General features: G+C 39.4%; 1 long non-coding RNA gene across 3 annotated transcripts in view; it reads right to left on the bottom strand.

Annotated features, from left to right (window-relative positions):
* The window catches only part of LOC135327874 (uncharacterized), a 30,507-nt gene extending 15,374 nt beyond the window's left edge, over positions 1–15,133 (bottom strand). Inside the window, exon 1 of one of the 3 annotated variants that reach the window (XR_010388371.1) lies at positions 14,809–15,133. This is a non-coding gene — a long non-coding RNA (uncharacterized LOC135327874). The remainder of the gene's footprint in view (positions 1–14,808) is intronic. The other 2 variants (XR_010388370.1, XR_010388372.1) reach the window with 2 other exon arrangements.
* Between the last annotated feature and the right edge of the window lie 516 nt (positions 15,134–15,649).

Below are 15,649 nucleotides of genomic sequence, written 5' to 3'. Positions count from 1 at the left end.
CGCTCCACAGGCCCACGCAGCTCAGCGTCCTGCCTCCGACAGCCTCCATTAATCGTTGCTCTGCGGAAGGAAGGAAACCACCCAGGCAAGAGCGTAAAGCTCTTCTGGGGGAAAATGCCTTCCTGATTCCTGTGGTGACCACTGTATGCCCTGAAGCATAAGATTTGATTACCTTACTCCAGAACCTAAAACTTCTAATGCTATTAGAAAGCCTCCAAGTTATTATGCATTTTGTTGAGCTCCAACTACCATGTCTAGCTTGACAACCCCCTATAGAACAGGCCATGTGCCTGGTATTTCCTTGTACTAATCACCCAATCATTACTATCATCACATGAGCCCTGTTCATAACCAAATGTCCCTTTCCAAGATGCCAAGGGCCACCCAGTCTTACCTGCTGCAATGGGAAGAAAGGGTCATTCTTGGACTTGGGACTAATAGGACAACTTGCTATGGGAAAGGTCTATTTCTGCGTTTCTTGGGAGCAGCTGCACACATGCACCAGCCAGGGAATCCAAATCTTCTCTATAGCAAGTACATCCTAAGAGGAAACATGCATCTGCCAGCTGTGTAAACTGGGTCAGCAGCCTGACCGTTAGCATTTCACCCAGAGGCTTGCTCTCCACCTGTTGGTTTGCTCATAGGCCTGAATAGAAAAAAGTTCTGTGAAGTAACCATGGTTTGGAGAATCTCAGGTCTGAGTTATTCTGGGAGGAAAAGAAAGAGAAAAAAAGTAAAACAAAGCAAGACAGTTTACTGCTGGGTAAGCCTGTGATCCCTTTTAGTAAAGCTGATTGATAGGCAAATTCTGTACCTGTTCGCAAACACTGTAACTTCATTTGCATGTCCTGCATTGTAACCACAGAGGAACAGATCAAAGCAGATTGCCTAGGGGAAAGGTGAATTATTCTCTAGCCCCATTTTCTGCAGATCATTCAGCTGGGAAGAGGTCTTTCCTTTCCCCAGAAAAGATAAAATGTTTTTCATTTAAGAGCCATTGATACCCAGAGATTTTTTGGAAATGAGGCCTATTTATCTGGAGCCCCTGGACCAGACCTGACCTGACCTGACCTGGCAACATCACCCACAAAATTTCTGCTGTCCTTCACAAAGCCAGGATTTCATCCCCTGGCCCTGCACCAGCTCCAGGTTCTGTAATTCCTCTGTAGTAAAATCTGGGACTCTCAGAAAGCTTTGCTCTAGAGTTACCCTTTAGGCATTTTTCCACAATATGCTAAGAGGCTTTACAAGTAGTATACTTAACTGAATTTTACCCAGTCATGCTTGGCCAATTTGCAGAGAGGCCAGGCAAGTGGCACCCCTTCCTCTGGCACACAGGTCTACAGAGCAGAGTTGAGGTACTCTCAGATGGTGTGCAGAAGTATGGGGCATTCTCCTCCTACAGGGATAAAGGGGGGTACATCTTAGATGTGTGTGCATCTATAAAGTAACTACTTCCTTCTTGAATAATTGTGCAGGTGACACAGAAAAGCCAAGAGAAGACAAGCAATGGTCTCTACCATACCATATAGCAACAATCTCCTCTCCCTTGAACCTCATTAAAACTCCTATTCAAGTGAGCTGATTAGAGAACAGATTTAAAGCTTTAGTCTTCCCAGAAAGAATAACCATATGTCTTATTTTTTAAATGACGTTGGAAGGCGTCAGTATATAAATATGCATAAAATAATAAGTATATAGAGGAATGCATAGCTCAACCTAAATATATCACTATTTCAGAAAAAGCATAAAGAATTGAGATAAAAATGACCTGCACTGCATGAGTAATACATTGGTCCAGTAATAGAAGGAAAAACTTGATATGATCTGTCTCAAAAAGTGACCGGAATTAGAACTGGGTGAGATTTGTTCTTCGTCCTGGTGTCTTTTCCTGGGCTGTTTTTTTATTGAAATAAAATCTTGATTGATTTGAATTTCATGTTCAAATAAAGGCAAGAACTCTAAATTAAATCAAGATAGAATAGAGAATTTTGCCAAATTTTAAGGTAAAGTCACCTGTTTTTGCAGGGTTTTTACCTAAAAACAGTTTTCACTCATGACTTACATAATGGAAGAAATCAACTGAGCTACAAAATTTATACCTAGATTTTTAACCTCCTTTTGGCTTCAAAGTTTAGGAGAATTTGAAGCAAGACTTCCTGTTTTGGCACACCAAATTTGAATGGCTTCATGTCTTTGTAATGAAGGTACAAGATCTCTTTATAACTCTTTGAATGAGTCCGGACCACAAAGTTTACCCAGTAATATGACACTGCACAGATTTTAACTTACTTCCAGTCTTTGGAGAGATCGTTCTTAACCCTTTAGGCCTGAACCTATTGTCACTAGGCTCAGGGACAGAAATGATTCTTAAGAGGTGCGCTTCCTTGTTCTGACAAACTGCTTTTCTGACAACATCCTATTTAAGCACTTTCAGTATTAAACTGAGGTGATCTATTAGAAATGAACTTCTGCAGAGATAAAAAAGAGGAGGTCTGGTGAGAGCCAAATTATAAGAAGTGTCTTATGTGCATGTAATAATCTTTTTTTTTTCTTTTAATTAGTAAAGACAATGTAGGATAAATAGGGAAACAATGGTGGTACTTTAAAGTAAGCATCTTACAAAGGTTCTGTGACTTGAATTTGCTGCTTTACATATAAAGTCAGCCAACTGATTTTTTAAAAGCATGTTTATTGAGGATTAACATTCATGTAAAGGATGCATACTTCCTAAGCCTCAGCAAATCTGTTTTTAATGATCAACTGGCATGCAATTAGCCAAGAATAATGAACCTTTAAAATCTACATTAAATGGGTATTGGAGACATTTGTTTCAAACTATCACTGAAATATTTCTTAGCTAATAGCATCAACATTTTTATTCAGAAATACAGAAATAATCACATGCTCTTATTTTTATTGCCTCTCACTGAGGAAAGCCTTATTGGGGTAATTAAGTATGTCATCTTAGATTAATGCCCTCTGTTTCTTGGAAGCTAAAAATATGTTCCTCCCAACATTTCTATGGGGAGGAATTCATTAAAACCCCTAAGCATCGTCTCCTCTTAATGCCAGCATTCTAACAACTTCTTAAAGTTAGCAACATTAAGGTTTGAGAAGAAAAGCATTAATTAAAATAACTCTGTTCTCATAAGTTTTATCACTGTAGCTGCTCGGCAGAAACTTTGCAGGTGACATCAGTGGGTAGGAAAGAGCTGTCTGTCACTAAAACGTAGTCACCTCTGCAGAAGAATTTAAGGTCACTTTGCACGAGCAAAACTGAGCATTAATTTCCTAATGTGAGAAACTGAAGAATAACTTCTCCAGTTGAAATATTACATCTGCTGCTAGTAGGTGTCGCCTAGTTTGGGTCAAGCTGTGGGAAACTCTAGGTCAGTTCTGTTCCGCTATTGACACTAGGTCCTGCTGATCTCTCTACCACTTATCTGCAGTTCCTAGTGCACAGGGAATCATTTTGTATAGTAGCAGGACACTTGCATTATGTAATTGCAAATCAGTCCTTATACTACTTCTCTCAGAAAAGTCCTGTGATCACAGTGCTTGGGTTATGTTTAGCTGTTTGCAAAAGCCCACTGTTTTAACTCAAGCTAGAGGTAATAATTTCCATTTCTACCAGTGTGGGCACAGGATCAGGAGTTATATTTATTGGTTTGCTGATTGTACTTGACTGATTTCATAACAAGAACAAACTACAAGAATTATTTAAATCAAATTAACTCTTTCTTTACCTCCTGTATTTCTAAATTGTACCTTGTGCCTGTGGATGCTACATCTCACAAAACAAATTAAAAAATCAGAAAATCATCCCTCTGGAATTCTTTGAGGCAAAAATACACTTCTGGAGGCATGTCAAGAAGTGAATATAAAGTGCAAATAGTTACTGTATTTGTCTGTGCTATCTAGTGTTTTTTAATTCTTTTTATGAGACTGTAGGCCTCTGCTTCCTTAGAAACAATACAAGTCTTGGATTATGGAACAGGAAACCCTAATTTTTCAGGAGAATCATTATTTCAAATGTTCTTTTTTACTTCCTCTTCTGCAAAACTTAGAAATGCTAGGAGTAGTTTCTCCCACCGAGACTCCAAGAATCTGTTTCTAACAAAGGAATCTTTTTCTGCAGCTCCATAGCACTTGTTCTTGCACTTAAAATAAGCTTCCTCATGATGAGAATAAACAAGTAAGTGAAAGCAAGTCTTTTTGCCACCTGTCTTAACACTTCCTTTCAGAATTCTTCAGCTTAAATAGCAATGTGGTCCCCATTACTACAAATAGCTAGCACTTTACAATTTGGAATTATATAAACTTAGGTGATGATAGAAAGTCTGTTATTCACGTTTGACAGATATAAAACTGCAGCACAGAAATCAAGGAGAATGCAGCCTTCTGTGGCTCTCCAGCTAATGGCAAGATAATGCAGGGAGGCTGTCAAAGAGATTTTAATTTAGGTTTCCTAACTTTGTGACTATCATTCCGACCATCCTCCTGACTTTTTTATTCTCCTCAGTAATATCACCAGAAGGTAGTATATTCTGTGTCACTACCAAGCATCAAATATAATTTTGGAGAGGAAGTGGGAGGTAGCTGCTAGGCTAAAAAGAAAGTCTAAGTTTTAGAAAGAAAACAAGCCCTGTGCTCTCCAGCTGGCACCAACAGTTCGAAAATGAGATTTGCTTCCCATTCAGGGTGCAGTTAAAAATACTATTTGTTGTGGAATTATGCAAAGTACGCACAGAGGAGAACTATCACAAGCTGGGGAATAAAATAACCAACTAACCAAGACTATTGAGCCTTGAATACCCTGAAGATTACTTTCTCCAGAAGAAAGATGGAGGAAGTGTGAAGACTCTTCCACTGCTGCTGTCTCTCTACTCTTTCGTGTCCAAAGAGGAAGTTTCCCGTTGCAGTGCTTTCAGTCACATGACCGAACTAAAACAGAAACCCTCCTCACGTAAGTGGCACCATGGCTGGCTTCAGAACTTAAAATATTCTGCATAAAAAAATCTGTGTTAATTTCATAACACAAAATTGTTTTGGAGGGGTATGCTGAGATTGGAAATCGTGCTTATGAAGTAGCCTCACATTCCTGTGCATCTCTGACATGCCATAATCCCTGCCCAGTTTGCTGCCTCCAGCTAAGCAATGCATTTTTATAGAAGAGGCCCTTAAGCATGACTGCAATTGTGGGTTGTTGTTTTGAAGTGACCTTGGACATAGGCCACATCCATTCACAAGGCAAAAGAGAGAAAGTCCTCTTTCTTATCATCTCAAGAGAGAAGTGAAGTATGTGGGAAGGCAAAATCTTAGAGTTATCACAGACAAATATGCAGAACAGAGACAAGTCTGCTGTAAAACTCTGCATTTCTTTTCAGTAGCTGAATGAAACTGTGAGATAAGGCTGAGAAAAGTAATCCTCTGAAACTTATCAGGAGCTGGGGGGGGGGGGGGGGGGGGGGGGGGGTTGTTGTACACAGAAGACTTTGCCAGCACAGTGAGAATCGAAGATAACTTAGTGTCCCAGTTTGGACTGAAAATGGCCATTATAAAAAACTGGAGGGTGCTGATAGCATATTGCACTACATGTATTCTCCACAATATCCTTGCATTGCTCATTTTAAAAGAAGAAAAACATTTCCTGCCTGGATACATAACAGAGGAGGGCAAATGTTCTAGAATGACCTGAGACAAAGGCAGGGTTATTTGTTTTGTTTTATTTTGTTTTAATGAGACTCGGAGAACAATAATGGCTCAGCATACCAGCAAATAGCCCAGTTGTGCTTTTGCCCTAGTTCTCAGAAGGAAGAAAAACAATATCCCTGGACTCCTGACATTGTTTTCCTATATCAGCCTCACATACCACTGAGGAAGGCTGCTAATACTGGCAGGACGATACCTCTGGAATTTGAGATCGGAAGGCTTTCAAGTCTTAAGATTTCTTCTTACTGTTGAGAGGGATACAGTTGCCTGTTCTCAAGATGTTTCTTCATTGCATAGCTGCAGTTGTAGTAGCAATAGTAATGACTGTAGTAGTCTTAGAGCTGACCTATTCATCAGCCCTAAAACAAACAAATGAAAAAGTAAAAACAGGCTTTACACTTATAAACTTTCATTCTTACATTATAAAAATTATTTTAAACAAGAAATTTGAACTAATAAGTGCATGAAAATGCATTATTTACTCAGTTAAAATATTTTAATGTATCTTGAATAACATGTTAACTCCCCAAAGTCAGCACTAGAGAAAGTCAAGATTTGGAGAATATATTTGCTGGATTTTCCTGTCAGAAGTAAAAGACCTGGTTTTGAACTTTGACTAGTGTTTTACTATTTCTGCTCAGCTGGCTTGCAGACAACTCTAACACCACTGTTAAGTGCAATAAGATCCAGGACCAATGTTTTGATTACATTCCAAAATAATTTCTTACGTAACAAAAGAATATGTACAAAAGTATTCAACTCCTGTCTCTCAAGTCAATATTCTATAGCATATAGTATCACCAGTCACAAACAGTTTCCGCTTTCCTCAGCTCTTAGTTCTGAAGAGGAGTAAAGCAAGAGACACATGTTGGATGATTCTGCTTTCACATCACTGAAAATCAGGACTAATTCCAGAAAGATTAACTGAATTATACCAGGATAATGTTAGCATAAGTGAGAACAAAAGTGATATGTAATACTGCTGTAATTGTTGGCAGTAAGAGTTCTGCCCTCTTGTGTATTTGTTCTTGCAATTGTGACTGTCTGCCTAGTATCTTTTCACATGCTGAATTTCATAATTATGTTAGCCCCTGTTTATCTTTTTGTCTGATGCCACCCAGTCTCAGATATTTTCTTTCAGGTTCTCCTGATAAGATTAGGAAATCATGGTAGATCATGAACTTTGAACAGTGTTTAACATTCAAAGGCGGCTAACATTTTTTCCTTCTTTAGGACAGAATTGCAGTCTCCACTATAAATCTCTGGATGATTTCATTTGAAAAGTCTTGATAAACAAATTTGAACCACTAATAGTAAGTCCCATATATCTCTGTTTAATTCTTCACTTAAATTTTCATGACTCTCTTTGCCTCCTCCCCTCTTCTTTTAGCACTGAGAGCACTTTATTGCTAATATATTGTGCAGTACAGACAGCATTAGGTATGCTTTGGGCTATCAGTGGAACAGGCTACAGGCAATATTGTATCCTTCTTCAAACCTTTTTTGCCCCATTTCATCTGTCATACTCAAGTATTGTTCAGATCTGGAGCAGTACTCATCTCACATGACCATCCCAAAGTTAAGGTAACCAGTCAATTCAATTACCCTAATTTCTTCTGTAGTTAAAAGAGAGAAACCATTATGTCAAGATATAAATCTTCCCATATTAAGATCAATGAGCTGAATTGCCGTCCACTGATTAGGGAGTTACCCTAGACAGATAGCTTGAACTAGAAGCCAACTTTCAGATAGCAACAGTTAAATGAGATGAATCCCAATTGTAGTGAGAGGAGCTGGGGTCCCCAAGCATACAGGCAATGGAAAACAATAACCCTACGATGATGGCTTCAAGCAGGCAGACAAGAAGTGGAACCAGAGGTTCTTATCAAAGCATTTTAAAAAAATCTCTAGGGCTAATGTAATGAGGATAAGAGCAGCAGAAATTTCCTTAAAGCCTTTTTTGCAGTGTGCACAGGTAAGAGTCCATCTGGTTTATTGTGCACAAGCACAGTCACTTAATTAGTTACACTCACATATGTTCAGTGAAGATGAAATACAGAAGGACTTCTGAAAAGATCAGGAGCATCAAAAAATCTACCTGGAAGGTAAATTAGCATGGTTTGTTTAGTTTGTCAAGACGACGTGCAGAGTATTTTTCTGTTGTCTACTAACACAATGCACCAAGGAAGATTTAAAGAGCAGCACTGACTGAAGAATATATGGGAGCAAAACAGATGACAAACACACTTGGGATGGTTGTCAGAACATTGCTGTGGGAGCCGGACAGCAGCACGGCTTTGTAGGGGTGTGACTGAGCTTCATGCCTGATCCTAGCAGAGACACTGAGAGCCTTCAGTTCAACAGAGAGTGAGTTGAAATAAAGGGTGCGAGGTCTTCTGTAAGAAGTACTCAGGGCCCATATATTTACATAATTTTACACATAATACTCAAGACCCTATTTGATATTAACACAACACGTATCACTGCTGTAACCAGATTTCTTACAATGGTTAAAAGACTGAAAAAAGAACACCATCCGTACGTTATCCATGCAGTCCACACTAACCACTTTTTAGAGTAAATGAAGATTTTGCTAATCACTGCTAAGGGCAGTTTTAGTACATGAATGAATGTCTAAGAGAAGAGCCCACCCAACACCACTATAAGGACATGGAAAGAATGCTATTTATGACATCAGCTATCACCTTCTTGAAGAGCTTAAAATTTTTTCCATAAAGTGTTTTTATCATCTTACCAATGCTATAAAAAATGTTACAAAATGTTGGCCAGATTATGCAGCCAAGAAGGTATTAAAGCACCATCACCTTAAACAGAACTTGCTGGTGCAAGTAAGCACTTTTTGGACTTAGCAAGTGTTGTAGAGTCTGATCCTGTATTAATAGACACTTAGTGGTATGCTCTCTGTTTATAACTTTATGCTCAATTTAGAATAAACATTATTAATGAGGAACAGTTTCCAGTACAGGAACACTGTGCAGAAGTGTTTATTCTGTGTCAAAGTCCCATTAACAGAACTCTTTCAGCTTGGTACTGTAGACATTTAACCCTTCAAGTGATTGTTTAAGGGGAAGAGACATTAGAAAGAATTACAGATTCCCTCCTGTTGTTTTATTTTTTTTCCAAAAGAAAACATGTGTTTTGATACAGAACTCAACCCAGCCAAAAATACTTGCTTGCTAAAGGTCACAGGTCAAAGTAAAAATAATCCATTAATGGAGCAGGAGTGGCAGGGCTGGGATTAAGAAGAATAGATGTAGGGCCAGACTAAAACACAGGACACACACAGAGTGTATGGGTCAAATTAGACCCTAGATCCAAGAGCAGAGTTAAGTTCTCGAAGGATGTGCACTGCAATATTTAATTTTTAGACCTGTGTCCAAAAGCTTAGATCTCCAGATCCCTTTGTACCACACCAGAACAGAGCTGAGCACCTAAGACTCAAATACTGATCCAGCTGCACTCCAACACTTGCAGCTGCCTAGAGCTGGTCAAATGGACAGATTGAACCTTGGTACCTGCTTTCCTCCAGCTTCTGATCAATGCTCAAAGAAGGGTGCATGCACTTTACACAAACATTGGATAAAACACGGAAACAGTCCTGCAGCCAGCTAGCCCATCATCTCATGCTCCCTCTCTCCATCTTCCTGGACCAGTGAGTGTTGAATTCCTTATTGTATAATGTTCCCTCTTTAGCAGAAAATGTGGAAAACAAGTTTTCCAAAAGCCAGATGATTAGGAAGTTCTTCAAGGGCATCTGAAACCAGATGTCCAACAAAATGGGCAACTGTACTATTAGATTAACTAACTTCTTGATGACTAAGTAAGGCAGGATGAAACCCACCCTAAGTGCCCAGAAAAGTATAAGATGTTGCTAAAAATCAGAACTGGACACTACACCCATCATTCAGAAGAAGCTGGAATCCAAAATCCTGAAGTTCAGAAATGCCTGACTTGAAAGGCTTTAATTATCTCTTTGTTTATTTGTTTGTTTTTATAAACAGTGATCTCTACTCAGAGGTCCACAAAAGCAACAGCACAGCACTTTGAGCCCCTTCATGCCCATTCACCACAGGAACAGAACAATATTTTTTTCTTTTTATAATGCGCTTTTTATATCATGTCTTTTTTCATCTGGGGCCCAGTAACAAGGAAACTATTTCAGACAGTGCAGTACATATCCACTCAGAGCAGCTTGCATGTCCTCAGAATATCTGCTTTGAGTAGCTTCCATGTCCTCAAAAAGACCAAAAGCAAGCAAGCAACAAGAGGGGCCAGACACTGCCTGCCTGCCTACCACACTGGACTTCTTCCACTGAGCAATGCATTTTGATCAACCAGAAGACTCCCATTCACCACAGTCGAGACCAAATTTTGACAGTTATGTTCGCTGCCAAGAGTAGCATTAGCTTTAACAGCTGCTGGGTAACCTGGAAGCTTTCAGTCTTGGGAGACAACCAAGAACCATAATGCCATGTGCCTTAAGTATTTCCGGTAATTTCTCAGGAAAAGGAAGCTGAGGATATCAAAATTTCATTTGTTTTGGTCTTCAAGTATGAAAACAGATTACTTATCTCTCGCTTTTCCCAACAAAATAATTTCTGAGTTTTTTTCATATATAATCTTTTAGCTGCTGCACTTTGTCCCTTAGGAGACTCCTCTTCTTCCTATTAAAATGAATTAAAACATTCTCCTGTTCTGGCTTATCATGCCACCTCAAATTAGGGCACTTCTGTGACTTGGAAAGTGTTGCGTCCCACTGTTTCCATGGTGGTATCTGACTTCCTTCAAAACTGCTGTGTGCATGCTAAAGCATATTGTTACCAGAAAAAATTATGACATCCTGGTCAAACTGCAGCTAGGAGCTTAAAAAAAGTTCTGTGAAGAGTCACAGCCTAACACTGTTCCTATATCTCACACTGCCCCAGATATACATCCGTGTTTCTGCCAAGATTCAACTCTGTACAGGACTACTTGATGCTTTTGCACTGCCTGCCCTTATACTGCATTAAACAAGTGCAAACAGACAAAAGTTTTAAGACACAGTTGGGGTTGGAGAGAAAGAAAGTAAGCAAAGACTTCCCACAGAAAATCTGGTAACATATTAGCAAAAAATATTAAAATATTAAAATATTTTGACCTGCAATGGAAACAGAAATGTTATTGTGATACCATAAGCAAGTTATAGTGGGTGGGCTTTATGTTCCTATTTCCCTCTGTAGGATTAACTGTCTGGTTAAACCCCATCTTTCAGGTAACACCGCACCCTCCTTACTTGGAGAGGAAATCTCGTGTATTACTGGGGCCAGAGGGCAACACAAGAGTGTGCCCTTGAGTGAGAAGATTTGAACACAAAGATTCAACTATGCTTCTATGCTTAAAATCAGTTTACTTTGATTCTTGGCATTCTGCCTTTCAATAGCTAACATAGCTATCTAGATAGCTAGATAAAAAGATCAATAGATCGATAGATTGATAGATAGATAGATTTCTACCAAAGGCAGACATTTTCTTATGTATTGCTGTTTTTGAAAAGACAGTTTGCAGATATCTGTACGAAGACCAATTATCATAGAATAAGTAAAATTTGAAATCTGAAGCCATTATATTGAATCAGAGTGTACAGAAACATATAGTGCCTATAGCTCTGTGGTTCTGGCCACATCTGGCTGTTGGTGTTGAAATTAGAAATTGCGCTGTGAGCCTGAAACGTGGTCCGTGGCAGTAGGAGGAAGCTGAATGCTGTTTGCCATAGGAGTAGCAGACTTGCTGGTGTTCATAGTTCTCAAGGTGATATCTTGCCATGGAAATGCTTCTCTGGCCAACGACCAATAATAAAACAAATGGTGCACATGCCATTCTCTCTGGCAAACTAAACTGATAATGGGATCTTCTTGCAACCATTTCACAGGATATGCTAGTTTGAACAGCATGCTACATGATTATGTTTGTACAGCTTTCAGTCCAGAACTGGCTGGCCAGCTTGGAGGACAAAAACAGTTATGCAGCTCTATCTGCACCCATCCAATACACCATACAATTCACCATAACTTTCCTGGATGTTTTATGCAGACAGCACCTGAAGTGATGTAAGGTTAATTATGTGGGAAGAAGAGGGAGATTAACGTAACTGTTAATACTCTGGGCCTGTGGAAAGTAGTCCTTCTTTTGTCTCTCTAATTCCTCTTTTGAAAATGTAATTTTTGTCTGGGAAATATGACTACAACTAGACACCTGCCAAGTACTGACTCACATCCGTGTACAACATGTTCCTAGCTGTATGTGCATGTATTTGTGTCTATTTGCAGAACATATCACATCAGCTGCTTTCTTTATGTACAGAAAGGAGAAAGAGCCCCTGGCATATCTAAGAGACAGGTTCTGTGTCTTCTGTCTTTCCTACCCTCTCTGCACTCATCTTTCCACTCCTGAGGCCTTTTGACAGAACTGCTCAGTGTGGCTCAGAAGCATTTCCACAGACTCCCAGGTGCAATTAATCCATAAGGCAAATCTTCAGTCCTTGTTTTTGATAAAATGCTGATTAACTAATCTGCTATGAATATATGGTGTCTTGATAACAAGCTGTCTAAAATGTCTTAGTTCCCATTCTTGAATTAGCAGGTTAGAGCACTTTTCCGGTGATCTAAGGGTGCAAATGTAATAACATCCATGGTATCAACTTTGCATTGATACTGCCCTCCAGAACAATCAGTGACATGTGGGCATTTCTGAAATTAATCTGGGATGTTTCGTGTGTGTCTGTGTGTGTACATATTTATAGACAAAAACAGAGAGAGAGAAAGATGGAGAGAAAGATGCCTGTTTACGCTTAGGAAGGTTCCTGAAAAAGCTTGATGGTTAACAAATACTTAATATCATTCATAAATGATCACTTAGACAGGCCTTGTCCTTCAAATGTGGTTCAATCTACTGTCAGGACCCTGAGAGCACCTGAGGGATGCCCTAGAGGGAAAAGGAGGGTTACCAGGAGTCACTGCCTGGTTACAGACTGGCCAGGGCAATTAGTGCACTCAGAGCCCTAACATCTACCATTAGATAAGAGTCAAGCAACCACTCTTTAAAAGTTAAATCATTCTGTCAAGGTTAAGCTGTTCTTTCAGTAACTTATTCACACTAGGCAAGAAACTCCTGCTGGAGTTTGCAATGTATTTCCCATTAGTCTGTTGCTGGCCTATCTGCTGGTTATCCTTGCAGTATAACACTCTCAAGTCTTATGCCATATTTTTAATCTGTTTCTGTCATAGTAGATCCTACCTGCAAATACGACCAGCCTGAGCAGGTGGTCATAAACAAAAATTAACAAGATGTTTATTAACAACTTGTTAGCATTCTTCAGTATTTCACCTTCAGAAGCAAAGATGCAACAGGTCAGATTCCCATGGCTTTGTACAAATAGTTCTGGTAGGTAAACAGAAGCGCTATCTATCTGTGTTAATTGGCTATCTAGTCTTCCTTTTATCCACATTTCTGTGAAGATAAATGCTCAAAGTCGCACTGGACAAGGTGAAAAACAATTTCATTTACTTCAGTTACTTGTAATTCAGTTACAATTCAGTTATTCAGTTACTTCAGTTATTTGTTGTTCAGTTACAATTTCAGCACTGGGTATTAAGACACTATGGGACCCAGATCTCGCTGCAATGGGTTGATACAAATCTGGTTGTTCATCAGAAATGTGATGGGCCAATATCGTTGTGGCTGTGTTGAAAAAGCAATTACTGTGTGGGTATATTAAACTGCCTTGGCTGAGCTATATCGACAGTTATGTCAGAGACTGCCTAAATCTTCCACAGAATCCAGCCGTTGGGCCTGAAGACCCCTGAAGGGCAACTTAATCAAGGTGATCCAGGTCAACGGGGTGAACAAAAGTACAGTTTAAAAAAAAATCCCTGTGGCAAACTCTCAGACAGACAAGTCCCATAGGTTTGATGTTAACACATCACAGATGAAAACAGAAACTGAAACTAGGGACCAGTGGTTTTGAGTGTTTTTTGCTAGCATCTAGAGCCTCAGTACCCCATACTAGATGGGGTGGTGACTAGATGACTAGAAGGTGGCCCAAAGAAGATTGTTGCATTTTGCAGTGTAGTAGCAGAGAAGGGGAGGATTCTGGTAAATAGGTTTGCTCATTAAAAAAGGTAGATACGCTAGGTCAGAGCAAAGCCCCAGCTCCCTAGCATCCTCTTGTTAACTGTGGCCAGCAGCAGATTCCTAAGGACAAGGCAAGCACACAGTGATGTGTCCATATGGAAGAAACAGTTGTAATTTGCTAGATAGATATGGATGCAGCATAGCCAGACTTTCTCAGTGAGTATTTGGTTTTGATATTTGGAGTTTACAAATGATTCAAAGGATTGAACACTGAAAGCAGAGAAGAACAGAAAATTCAGGGAAAACAAAGTCTGTTGCCTCTTGAAGGGCAACATGAGCCTCTGGCTGTTATTTCATCCAACCATGCCATTTGGCAGAAGGCAATCATATAACAACTCCACAGCACACATGGCAGCTTCAGAGCATCTCTACATCACTTTCACAGTGGCATGTTTCTCCTGAGCACAGAGAGTATTCCCTGCTTCTTCCTGTCACAGACATCTTCAATACTACCTATTTCATTAGCAGAGATACAGAAAAAAAAAAATCAAAAAAATCTTTCCTGCTGCAGAACAAAACATACTTCCATCATGTAAAGAACAGGCATATGGTATTTGCTTCCATGGAACAAACAATGCTTTGTTTAAACAGTTGTCTCTGAAAGTAGGGTATGCTAGAGGCAAGCAAGCAAAAAGAATCAAATCTGAAATTCTCTCAGTAAAAGAAAATGTCACAGGTAGAACACTCTAGTGAGGAAACTCTGGGAATCACTGTGAAACTGAGAAAGATAGTTTCAAAACAAAGTTCATTAACTGAGATAATTATATCTGCAACTATATAGTGCTATAATGACAGCTGCCGTTTTAGCTGTTTGGATTTTTTCGCTAGATTTCTGAACTCAATCTACATGACCTAGAGGACATCCACTAAGTCTTATTACCTGCTGGGACTTCTTCCACTTACCATATAAGCTTACTGTGCCATTGATCAGCAATCAGATTCTTCCCCACCAGCTGCCCAGCCTTCGGCAGCGGCTCCAAAGGCAACACGGCTGGAACTGCTGCTGTGCGTCTTGCAGATAAAAAAAGAACAGCCTATCTGACTCACTGGGCTCATATTCTATCAGTTCTGCCAACACTGTGTTCAGTGTCTGGGAAGCTGATATAGTAAACTTCTGCCCATATTGGTAATGGCAATGATTCACTGAAGCATTTTGAACTACATTAGGATCATGTAACAGGATCAGGATTTCTTTACCTGGCAAAAGAAATAGGGATTTAAACTACTATAAATTATTCCTGAAGTCTCTTTTGCCTTGACTTTCTTTTCCATATTTAGCTGCATTTCTGTTCTCAACCATCTTTCTTGTTTTTCTTTCTCTCTTTCTTTCTTTCTCTTTTTTCTTTTCCTTCTGTCATGCTCTCTCTTTCTTTTATTCTCTCATTCTCTCTTCAAAAAGGGGGGGGGGAAATGCTGTAACTGTTATGACTCACTCTTAAAATTCAAGTGTATCTGTATTGTGTTTTCAGACCTTTACTTTCCTTTGTCCCAAGTGAAAGACATTTCTCAAAAGTCAATTTTAGAGGGAAAAAAAGAGGTACAAGAAACATACTTATCAGACCAGATGCTGTGCCTTTGGTTTTCAACCTGTTGATACTGATTACTGCTGGGAGCTTGTAGTTCAATTTGAGTCAGTGCAACTCTGAATAAAGTTTGGACCCTGCCAATTTGTTTTCTCTGGGACATACTTATTCTCCTTCCTGAAAATTCATACTACTTTGCTAATAATTGATTTAACACATCA

The sequence above is a fragment of the Dromaius novaehollandiae genome, chromosome 3, assembly GCF_036370855.1.
Source record: "Dromaius novaehollandiae isolate bDroNov1 chromosome 3, bDroNov1.hap1, whole genome shotgun sequence".
NCBI classification, from domain to species: Eukaryota; Metazoa; Chordata; class Aves; order Casuariiformes; family Dromaiidae; genus Dromaius; species Dromaius novaehollandiae.
This window is presented reverse-complemented; position numbering and strand designations above follow the sequence as displayed.